A 12,205-nucleotide genomic window follows, 5' to 3' on the forward strand; every position below is an offset into this window, starting at 1 on the left:
GTGTACATGTGTGCATGTACACACACATACACACACACACAAAAAAAAAAACTCCACAAAAAAAAATGCTGTCTGCAGTCTCTCTTCTAGAATGAGAACAGCAACTTGGTTATAGTGCCAGGCACACAGAAGGAACTCAATAAATATTTGCTGAAAGAAAGCATATAGATTATGTTATGGACTGAATGTTTGTTTTCCCAAAATTTATATGTTGAAGCTCTAACCCTCAATGTGATCTGTATTTGGACATAGGGTATTTATGGAAGTAATTAAGGTTAAAAGAAGTTGTAATTTATGGCCCTAATCTGATAGGATTAGTGTCCTCATAATAAGAGACGCTAGCAAGCTCATGAGCTCACTTCAGGAGTGAAGAAAGGCATGAGAGCATTCCCTGAGAAGGCACAGCTGTCTGTAAGCCAGGAAGAGAGCTATCCAGAAACCGAGTCTGTCAGCACCTTGATCTTGGACTTCTCAACTTCTAGAACTGTGAGAAATAAATTTCTATTGTTTAAGTCATCCCATCTTTGGTATTTTATGGCAACCCAAGCTGACTACCGTAAGATAAAGTGTAGGTGCAGTCTACGCTGATACAGTATGGCTAATCATTTCAAGATCACTAATGCACGGAATGCTATGATGGTATGACCTTTAACCAATGAACACACTTTGCAGCACCTCCCAGAATAACTGAGGCTTGAGAGTAATCATATCTGGAACTGAGAATGGAATGAGTATTCAAGACAAACAAATGTCTTTTACAGCTTTGTTACTGTTGTTTGTTCTGACTTCATGATTGAAGCTTAGAGAAGAAAGAATACTCCAGCCACCATGGTGATAAATGCTGTTTCAAGAGAGCTCAGCCTCTAAACTCTATAAAAGTTCCCTTTTCAGCTGGAGGACTAGTATGCTGATGTGTGCCTAGAACATAATCATGGCCCATTGATATTCCAGCAAAGTATCGGATGCTTCAGATAACAGGCTCAATTACCTACCACAACTGTTTATATACTCTTGATTTCCAAACTAGGCTGTGGAGGTTTTCAACGTAGGCTGCAGGGAATAAGCATTAGAACAGCATTTATGGAGAGTATTGAGTATTATGCTAAGTGAAATAAGCCAGAAAGAGAAACACAAGTACCACACATGATCTCACTTATGTGGAATCTAATGAACAAAATAAACTGATGAACAAAACAGATCCAGAGACATAGAAGCATGGAACAAACTGAGGGATATCAGAGGGAAGGGACAGATGGGGCAGGAAGAGATTAACCAGAGAATTTATATGAATAAATGCATAACCCATGGACACAGTCAATAGTGTAGTGAAGGCCTGGAGGGTGGCAGCAGGGTGGGGTGGAGAGGGTCAATGGGGAAAAAAGAGGACATCTGTAATACTTTCAACAATAAGATAAATTTAAAAAACATAAGAAAATAACCCTAAGCTCTTGCAAATATATAATAAACAGACTGTAACTGGCACCCTCATTTACCCATAGGTCAGTTGTTCTCCTTTCCTCCTTTGCAGAGGTATCTTGAGGAAATATTGGGTGATCCACAACATGGAGGGGCTAACATGGTTACTTGGGTTAAAAATAAACTTCTTTTATTTCAATTGTGTTGTGTCTTATTGATTTTATGTCTGTTCATTAAGGGATTAAGGGTTCTATTATCCAGTTTTAACCAAACCAGCAGTCACAAAATGGAAAAGTAGTTTAAAAGAATTTTTGTAAAGAACATAATACTAATAATACAAGCATAAGCAAATAGCAGGAAATTGGTGGAATTAAAGCTTTTGCTATTATAGTAAGAATTGTTAGCCATACTGGGAGGTAACAGTGCTGATGGTCTATTTAATTCAGTCTTACAAGAAGTCAGCTTCTTCCCATTGAAATAAATAAGACATGTGAAATATGGATTTATGTCCACTTTTACTAATAATGAATCTTGCCTTAAGTATATATTGTATTTTGAGATATAGGCTGATTATAATATGAAGCACTGTGGCTATCAAGAAAATAAAATGATCCATTTCATCATTAAATTATTTTAAACAATTTTTATATGTATGTTTCATAATATATAATGGTATGTGTAATATATTACCTGATTAATAGATTAATAAAAGAATAAATATTGGGGATATATATATATATATATATATCTCAAACATTTTTAACTGATGGAAGGTCCTATCAGAAAAGTTTGGAAACACTGATTTATATAACTAGGGGTAAATAATTTATTGGAACCCCAAACCCTGGTCCTGAAAGATAAGAACAAATAAAACCAACTTCTTAATCAGAGAATACCTATTCAGGGTGCCAGCACCTTTTTACTTTTTTCTTTTCAGTTTTGATAATTCCACAATTTCAAGGGAAAGAAGAAGAGAAGAAACCTTTTTAGTTTACCATATTTTGCAAGGAGATTAAACTTACCCCCCAAAATGAGTTCGGTGTCTACTTAGGGGTATTGGTTACCCTGTTATTCTAGTTTTGAATTACTACAGATCATGATAGAATGACTTTATATTCACCATCTTCTTTAAATTAGTTGACTTTTTTTCTTACCATGAAATGTATCCATAGAACCTGACATGGAAGTAATATTAAAACACAATCAAACTCTTCTCACTGCTCACACATAAGGAAGGTTTACCCTATTTCTTTTCAAGCTTTCACCAACACCCCATATTCTAAAACATAGCATATTTATCTGCACGATGAATTTATGCATTTTTTATTCTCCCCCCCAACATTGTGTAACAATTGATATCAACATATCTTTAGTAGAAGGACTATCTGTTTAGTTTTATTTTCTTAGATGAATATAACCACACCATAACATTTGGTGGATGAAGGGAGACTTTAAGGCAATCCACAGTGTGAATGAAGAAGCTGAGGCACAGAATACCAAAGGCCTTGCCTGTGCTCACACCACTGGATCCTGGAAGAGCTGAGCTTAGACTCCAAATCTTTGACTCCTCATTCTGAGTTACTTGCACCGTGATATGCTACCTCAGAGTGAGCTTGGAGAGAATGTTGTTTTTCTTTGAAAGTTGTAGCTAGAGAAAGTAGGACACCTTTGGCTATGCCTCATGTATCCATACAAATATGTCAGGCAGCCCAGAGTATTTGAATTTCACAAAGAATCCTACCCCAAAGGGTGCCCATTAAGGAAAAGGGATCATTGTCTCTAGAGATTTGTTTGTTCTGAAATTAATAAAAGGTGAAAGGAAACCTTATAGGTTATTTTATTTTTCTCCTTGGGGTGTGTGCGTGTGCCTCAGAATTGAACTTACCACTATGCCACTCCTGGCTACCATTTTCCCAATTAAAATGTTAACCTTCACAAAAAAATTATTTTTGTAATATGGTCCTATTGAAAAAAAAAAAAAGGATATCAGTAAGAGGCAGGCAGAGGGCTTTAAACTACTTGGTAGGGATTACTGGTTACTACTTAGCAATAATATCTAATAGTTTGGCAGAACATTTTCAAGGAAAGTGATGGAAATCTAATTTTCTGTGGTACATAAAATAGGACCAAATAAAATAGTGAAGACTGTATTGTGAAGATAATCTGGTTGCCCGGATGGCCTTTCCTTAGTTACAGCTTTTATGGTTCTTGAAATGTGTGTTTTCTTTATTCTTTTATGAGAAAATAAAGATTTTCTTTTTCTCAGGGGCATGAAGTTACCCTGCAGTTTAGTTGTTGAAATGCGCTGAATATTTTTTCTTTGTTACTTCTAAGACATTATCTTTTTTCCGGAACGCACTTAGTTTCTGTGGTTTCTCCCTACATTTGAATTTCTGGCTCTAGATTCCAGATTTTGAACTTGTTAGTTTCATTTTTCCTGATATTCCTGCTAAACTAGTTAATGTGGCATGGATTTAAGGAAAAATTGCAACAATTTGATTATAATCTTATCTTTCTAACTTTGATGTTTCACCTGCCCTGAACTTTGAAAGCTGCAGGGTAGAATATTTCTAAAGGAATTTGGAGATTTATCTGTAGTCCCCAAAGATGGGACTTGTAAGTTCTGTAACCAAATTCTGTCCAAAGTTTTATTTGTTAATAACAAAGTCTCCGAATTGGTGAGGTTCACATTTTTACAGTACCATGCTTTCTGGGTTTTACTACAAAAGAAAACATTGCATGGTAAAAGCCATCTTTGTAATGTCTGTCCGGATGGATATTGCACAAGTGGCACCATCTATTTTTCTTCCATAAAAGAAGACAAGTCCTTGATTACAAGAATTCTGTCCATTTCTCTTTCTCAATATGCAGTGCTTAATAAAATTATTTTATGATTGTAATGTGCTCATTTTCCACAGATAGCATGCTTTGTGAGTAGAAACTGTACAACCTGGGATTTATTGCAGGGGCTGTCTTGAATTCTGAAACCATGATTTCAGATTACCAACCCGAGAGAGGACATTTCACCTTGGGAGAATATTCCTAGTCTGAAGAGATGGCACCCATAAATAGTACTAAATTATAGGAAATTAAAATCTTATTCTTCATCTCCCATGAACTCCATTGTTGTTTTGCAATAGAACTGATTGCTGAAAGTACAGAATATCCATTTCCTTTTAGGGTTTTTGTGCCTTGACCTTTGGGATACCTTGTGCACTTATATCTTTCTAGTCTCTCTCTGTATTCATTGTTTAAAATGATACAGTCTCTGTATTTTAAAAAAGCTTTGTCATCATGTCACTTCCCTCCTCAAAATGTGGCACTCATTGCACCTAGAATTAACCTGTAATTCTTAGCAATGACAACTAGGTCCTGTAGGACTTGACTCTGCCTACCTTTTTCATCTCTTCTACAAATCCTCCCCTGGGTCACGACGCTCAGTGACGTTAGATGATTTTTCGTGTTTTGAAGACAGCACACTCATTCCTGACCTTGTACCTGTGAACTTGTAATTCCCTCACTCTGGAATTTTCCTAGTCCAGATTTTCAAATGAGTGGCTTCTTCCCAATATGTCTTTCTTCATCAGCCATCTAATGCTGCCACCTACTCCTCTAGTCCTCCATCACTTTAACCTGTTTTTTCCTTCGTAGCACTTGTCACATTCAGAAATGATATTATTTAGTTACATGTTTATGTCATGATCTCCATTGGAATGCATTTGCTATGAAATTAGGGACCCGTCTGTATTATTCACACCTGTATAACCATGATTTAGCACAGAAATCAGAACAGAGTAGGTGGTCAGTAAATATTTATTTTTAAGTTAAAAAATGGAGGCAGCGATAGTATAATCAGAGTTAAAAGCGTAGGATTGAGATCAGTGATTAAATCCTGGCCTCTTGCCATTTAACCTTTCTCAAGTTCTTTGGTTGCTTTAATCACAACATGGTGATAAAACTATCTATCAGTTAAGGTCTTTGTGGCTGTTAGTTGAGGTGATGTGTGCAGAGTGCCTAGCGTGCCTAGCACATGGCAATTGTTCACTGGTGGTTGTGATAGTTTTCCTTTAAGACTGGAAAGGAACAGGTTGGCCTGGAGGCCAAGTACACTCTGAATCCTGGGGTTATGCCAGGGGTCAAAAGCTAGGAAGCAAATTCTTTGATCAAGTTCAAAAGCACAGGCATTCCAAGTTCAGAATTTGGGAAGAGCAGGTGAGGACAAGTAGCAAGGAAGAAACAAAGGTAGAAGTACTAAGACAGTTGCTGTCAATGGATCAGAGTGTCCTGAGCAATGCTAGAAACTGATTGTTTTCATAGCTGAAACTTATATTACTTTGTTGGCTATTTAATATTTTTAGATATTATAGGGATCTCATTCTAACTAATTAAAGAGAGCCCAGTTTTATTATTTTGTAAACTGCTCTCTTTAATATGTATTATCCTTCCAATTTCATCTATAAACCTGAAGGCCAAATAAACCTAATTTGGTCACTTGATAGTTGGTCCTAAGTTAAAAAATAAACAAGTAAATGAAGGGACAGTGTAGTAGTCATACAAAAAAAAAAAAGAGTAAAACTTTATTAGAATTCCTTATAAATATTTATGACTTTGTTTTGCCATGTTGGAATTACATATGGATAGAGGGGTCAGGATGAAATAAGGTTTCTTCAGTGCTTGGGCCTCTGAAGGTTTTAATTCAATCCCCTCTGGACATGTTTTAGAAAACAGGATTGAAGATTTTAGATCTCACATCTCAGGTGCCAGGTCCAAATTTTTAGCCTCAAACCCTAAATAACTTTTCCTTAAAACAGAATCAAACAACTAAAAGCCAAACAAAAGCCACACAACCAAATCTTTTCTGAAAGTATGTGTGTGGAGGTTATTTTGAGTTTTAAATTTCTGAAAAATCTCTAAAGTAGAGAAAATTTGGAGAATTGAAAAAAGGGGGTAATTTAATTCCTGATGTCATTTTAGAATATTCATTATTTATATATATTTTTGTGCGCATTTTTTATAGCCTAGTAGTAGTCTATTAAGCAAAGCATCTAAAGGATAATCAGTTGTTTTGGGTGTTTTTGGAGATAACAGTAGTTAAGATAAATTAGGTTATTCTGTGGTAACAAACAACTCCAAGCTCTCAGTGCCTTTTCACAGTAAAAGTTCCTTTCTCCCTCATGTAGAAACCCAATGGTTTTGGGTGGTCTTCATGGCAGTTGCCCCCCATGAGGTGCATTGACAGTCCAGGCTCTTTTGATTGTGTGGCTCTGCAATCTCCTTTCAAGACCTCCCTGATTGTTGTAGTGCATAAAGGGAAACCATATGGGCCTTTCCCTTCTCAGCATTAAGAAGTGATACTCATTTTTCCCACTTACATTTCATTGGCAAGAATTATTCACATGGTCCCACCTTACTGCAAGTGCATTGGTAAGAAAGGTTTTCCATATGCCCTGGAAAAAATGAGGCACCTGATATTAGTGTGGGCTACTATGTATATTATTCCCTGAAGTTGGATTTTTTTTTTAAGCGAAAGATTTGTCTCAGAGCTTAAAATTATTCCAAATGGGGCCTTGACATGTGCATAGGTTTATAACTGGTAAAATTGGATTATTGGCTACTCAAGGATAATTGGTGATTCAAGGATCACTCAAGGATTACACTAAAAAAATCCATTCTTATGGCAGATGTGACATGGCCAAGTATATTTTCATAATGCCTTTTTATTTATGTTCTTTAGCTTCCTTTAGGAAATTGATTCTGTGTTTGCTATTTTGTCTAACCTGCCATTTTTGCAGTGGCTCTGAAGAGGATATGAGATTTGGGCCATTCCAGTGTGCTGTGGTGGACTTGAAATGCTACCCTGAACTCAGAATAGAGTATGTCAAGAAACTCCCAATTGGATTAAACCTTCTGAAATTAGTGATATTTAATGATTTTTAAACTTACAAAAGTAGCAGTAGCTACTTTTATATGGTTCAACCTTATAATTAATAAGTAGGATATTGACATTTCCCTTATTTTGCCTATGTTTCTGGTATAGCCCTAATTTAGGTATTCTAATAGAATCTTTTTTCTTTATTGATTAAAGTATTACATATGTGTTCTTATCCCTCCCACCGCCCCCCCCCTCCACTCCCCTCGTGCCCTCACCCCCCTAGTGTTTTTGTCCATTGGCTATGCTCATATGCATGCATACAAGTCCTTTAGTTGATCTCTCCCTCTTCCCCCCACCCTCCCCTGCCTTCCCTCAGAGGTTTGATAGTCTGATTGATGATTCTCTGTCTCTGGATCTGTTTTTGTTCATCAGTTTATGTTGTTCATTATATTCCAAAAATGAGTGAGATCATGTGATCTTTATCTTTCTTTGACTGACTTATTTCACTTAGCATAATGCTCTCCAGGTCCATCCATGCTGTTGCAAATGGTAGGAGTGCCTTCATTTTTATAGCAGCATAGTATTCCATTGTGTAGATGTACCACAGTTTTCTAATCCACTCATCTGCTGATGGGCACTTAGGCTGTTTCCAAATCTTAGCTATGGTAAATTGTGCTGCTATGAACATAGGGGTGCATATATCCTTTCTGATTGGTGTTTCTAGTTTCTTGGCATATATTCCTAGAAGTGGGATCACTGAGTCAAATGGGAGTTCCATTTTTAGTTTTTTGAGGAAACTCCATACTCTTCTCCACAGTGGCTGCACCAGTCTTCATTCCCACCAGCAGTGCACAAGGGTTCCTTTTACTCCGCATCCTTGCCAGTACTTGTCGTTTGTTGATTTGCTGATGATAGCCATTCTGACAGGTGTGAGATGGTACCTCATTGTCATTTTGATTTGCATCTCTCGGATGATTAGTGACTTTGAGCATGTTTTCATATGTCTCTTGGCCTTCTTTATGTCCTCTTTCGAAAAGTATCTATTTAGGTCTGTTGCCCATTTTTTGATTGGATTGTTTATCTTCCTTTTGTTAAGTTGTATGAGTTCCCTGTAAATGTTGGAGATTAAACCTTATGGGAGATAACATTGGCAAATATATTCTCCCATGCAGTGGGCTTTCTTGTTGTTTTGTTGATGGTTTCTTTTGCTGTGCAGAAGCTTTTTATTTTGATGTAGTCCCATTTGTTTATTTTCTCTTTAGTTTCTACTGCCCTAGGAGCTGTGTCAGTTAAGATATTGCTTCGGCATATGTCTGAGATTTTCCTGCCTATGGATTCCTATAAGATTTTTATGGTTTCCTGTCTTATGTTTAAGTCGTTCATCCATTTTGAGTTTATTTTTGGGTATGGTATAAGTTGGTGGTGTAGTTTCATTTTTTTTCACGAATCTGTCCAATTTTCCCAACACCATTTATTGAAGAAACTGTCTTGACTCCATTGTATGCTCTTGCCTCATTTGTCAAATATTAATTGAGCATAGTGGTTTGGGTTGATTACTGGGTTCTCTATTCTATTCCATTGGTCTATATATCTATTCTTGTGCCAGTACCAGGCAGTTTTGAGAATAGTGGCTTTGTAATATGGCTTTGTAATATAAAAAGATATCTGGTATTGAGATCCCTCCTACTTGGTTCTTTTTTCTCAGGATTGCTGCAGCTATTTGGGCCTTTTTTTATTCCAGATGAATTTTTGGAGAGTTCGTTCTAGGTCTGTGAAATATGCCATTGGTATTTTAATGGGGATTGCATTGAATCTATAGAGTGTGTTGGGTAGTATGGACATTTTAATGATGTTGATTCTACCAACCCATCAATATGGTATGTTCTTCCATCTGTTTATGTCTTCCTCTATTTATTTTTTCAGAGTCCTATAGTTTTCTAAGTACAGGTCTTTTACCTCCTTATATAAGTTTATTCCTAGGTATCTTAATTTTTTGGTGCAATGGTAATAAGATTGTTTTTTAATCTCTATTTCTTTAAGTTCACTATTAGTACATAAAAATGCCATAGATTTCTGGGCGTTAATTTTGTATTCTGCTACATTGCTGAATTAATTTATTAAGTCTAATAATTTTTGATGGAGTCATTAGGGTTTTCTATGTACAGTATCATGTCATCTGTGAATAATGACAGTTTTACTTCTTTTTCAATTTGGATACCTTTTATTTCTTCTTCTTGTCTAATCTCTCTGGCTAGCATTTCCAGTACTATGTCGAACAGAAGCGGTGAAAGTGGGCATCCCTGTCTTGTTCCTGTTCTTAAGTGAAATGATTTTAGTTTTTGCCCATTGAGCATGATGTTGGCTGTAGGTTTGACATATAAGGATTTTATTATCATGGCTTTACAGGGAAGTTTTACCAAACATTCAAAGAAGCACTAAAACCTATCCTCCTCAGACTATTCCAAAAAATTCAAGAGGAAGGAACACTTCCAAGCTCATTCTATGAAGTCAGCATTGCCCTAATACCAAAACCAGATAAAGACTAACAAAGAAAGAGAATTACCGGCCAATATCCCTCATTAACATAGATGCCAAAATCCTCAACAAAACTCTAGCAAATTGGATTCAGCATTACATCAGAAAGATCATACACCATGACCAAGTAGGATTTATCCCAGGATGCAAGGATGGTACAATATCTGCAAATCAATAAATGTGACACATCACATAAACAAATTGAAAGATAAAAATTACATAGTCATATCAATTGATGTAGAAAAAGCACTTGACAAGATCCAATACCCTTGATAAAAAACCTTCAGCAAAGTGGGAATAGAGGGATAATACCTCTAATAGAATCTTTGAGTTCATCTCAAGTAAGGAATTTGGTACATAGAAGTTTAAATTGTAAACATCATTGTTTTTTACAGTGTCTTCAACCAGTATCATGTGATTCACATCATGACAAATGGTTAATTTTAGTGAATTATTTAACAAGTTAATTATCCACAATTTCCTCAGAGCCTGTGGTTTTTCCTTAGGTCAAGTAGTATTTGCACATTTCTTAACTGCATGGCTTATAGTGATGAAAGATACTTGCATTCATTCTTTAGTCCGACTCAAATTTCATTGTTTTATAATAATGGAAGTATAAACTATTATCTAAATTCTTTTTGTTATTTTTTGTTGTTTTTATTGCAACATCCCTGAAAAATGACCAACTGTGTAACCTTTCCTCCCCAATTTACCTCTTTTCTAATTATGATTATAAATACCATTTATTGAATACATGCGTTGTTCCCAACATTATGCTAAATCCTTTACTTATATAACTTAATCCTCACAAAAACTGTAATAGGGAAACAACATAATTATGCCTGTTTATGTATGAGGAAGTGGAACTGAACTGAAATTACTTAAGTCCATGTTTCTGGTAGGTGGCAAAATCAGTACTGGAATCCGATTTTATCTCTTATAGTCACCAAGTTGATGACCTTACCCTGTTACCCTTGCTCCCTTTCTCTTCAGTTTCTTTGTAAAAGCAATATGGCTCTTAAAAAATATACTCATGTAAAATCACCCTTGTGTTTAAGTATCATTTCTATTTCAATTTAAGTGAAATTTTAGTAGACTGATTTTGCAAACCAAAACTACCATAGGACTTAGAAGGTCTGCATATAAGGAATTCTAAATGGAAAACTGAGTTATTGGTTCTAATATAACTACCTGGATTTTTGTGTAATAAAAATAGGCTAAGAAGTACTTAAAATACTTAACCTTTCTTAAATCTAGGTGTTGTGAAACAAGTGTCTGTTCTATTATTTTCATAATTAAGGACATAGAAAATAAACAAAACAGTCCAAAAGATAAGCTCTTTGAGGACATATACCATACAGTATATCTCAGGGTCTTGAATATGACAAACCCTCAGTAACTTTTTGATGTGTAAATAGAGCAGTGGCTTCGAAATGAATCGCAATGCATCATTTGGTTCTAAAGGCTCTTTGGGTGAATTCTCATATTCTCAGAGTACTTATTTGCTTTCCAGTGTAAATATTTAAACTTTTTAGGTGGCATAGTTTTAAAAGCAAGGAGTATTTGCCTTTTAAGCTTTATATAATTTTGGCTTCAGATCATAAAACCAGGAAATATTTCTTATTTGTAAGCTATCTTTATTAAGATAACATGTTAGGCATATTTTCTAAAAGGCTCATAGATTCTTTAAGCTTTCAGAGAGAATGTGGTTCATAGCTATTTTAGACAAATAGTCCTTATAAATGTGATTTTAATTGCACTATGGCAAGCAGAAAATAATAAAGGAAACAATGAATGCCAGATTTTCCATATTTGCTTTTTTATAAAAATCAATTTATAGATGGATATAATGTAATGTGGTACTATCAAAATCTTTGTGGTTAAATTTACTTTTAATCATTTTTTGCTTTATTATCCTTGGCAGCTAGAAAATCTTTGTTTAATCTTTGTGAAAAGAAATTAAACTTTAAACCTCAGACACTAAAAATCTGCTAAGGTATACAGTTAATAAGCTTAAGTATAAAATTAATCAATCAACACTAGCAAATTCACAGTTAGAAAACTATGCTGATAATTATATAATACATTATGTTCCTACTTTGATGTACTCTGATAATTTTGCAGTAATAATGATTCATTATATTTTTGATAACCTGTAATTCTTATTGCAAATATTTCAGTTTGCACTCTCTATGTGCTTTTGATTTGAAGACAGAATTTTCAAATGATATGCAAACTTGAGTTTGATATGCAAATACAAAAATTATGGTATCTTCCAAAATGAACAGATTCATCCTCTTCCCCAAATATAATAATCTGGAGTGAAATTGACTGGGTTTCAGTTCTAGCGCCATCATTTACTAGCTGTAAGCATTTGAGTAA

Source organism: Myotis myotis, unplaced genomic scaffold, assembly GCF_014108235.1.
Source record: "Myotis myotis isolate mMyoMyo1 unplaced genomic scaffold, mMyoMyo1.p scaffold_m19_p_15, whole genome shotgun sequence".
Taxonomy (NCBI): Eukaryota; Metazoa; Chordata; class Mammalia; order Chiroptera; family Vespertilionidae; genus Myotis; species Myotis myotis.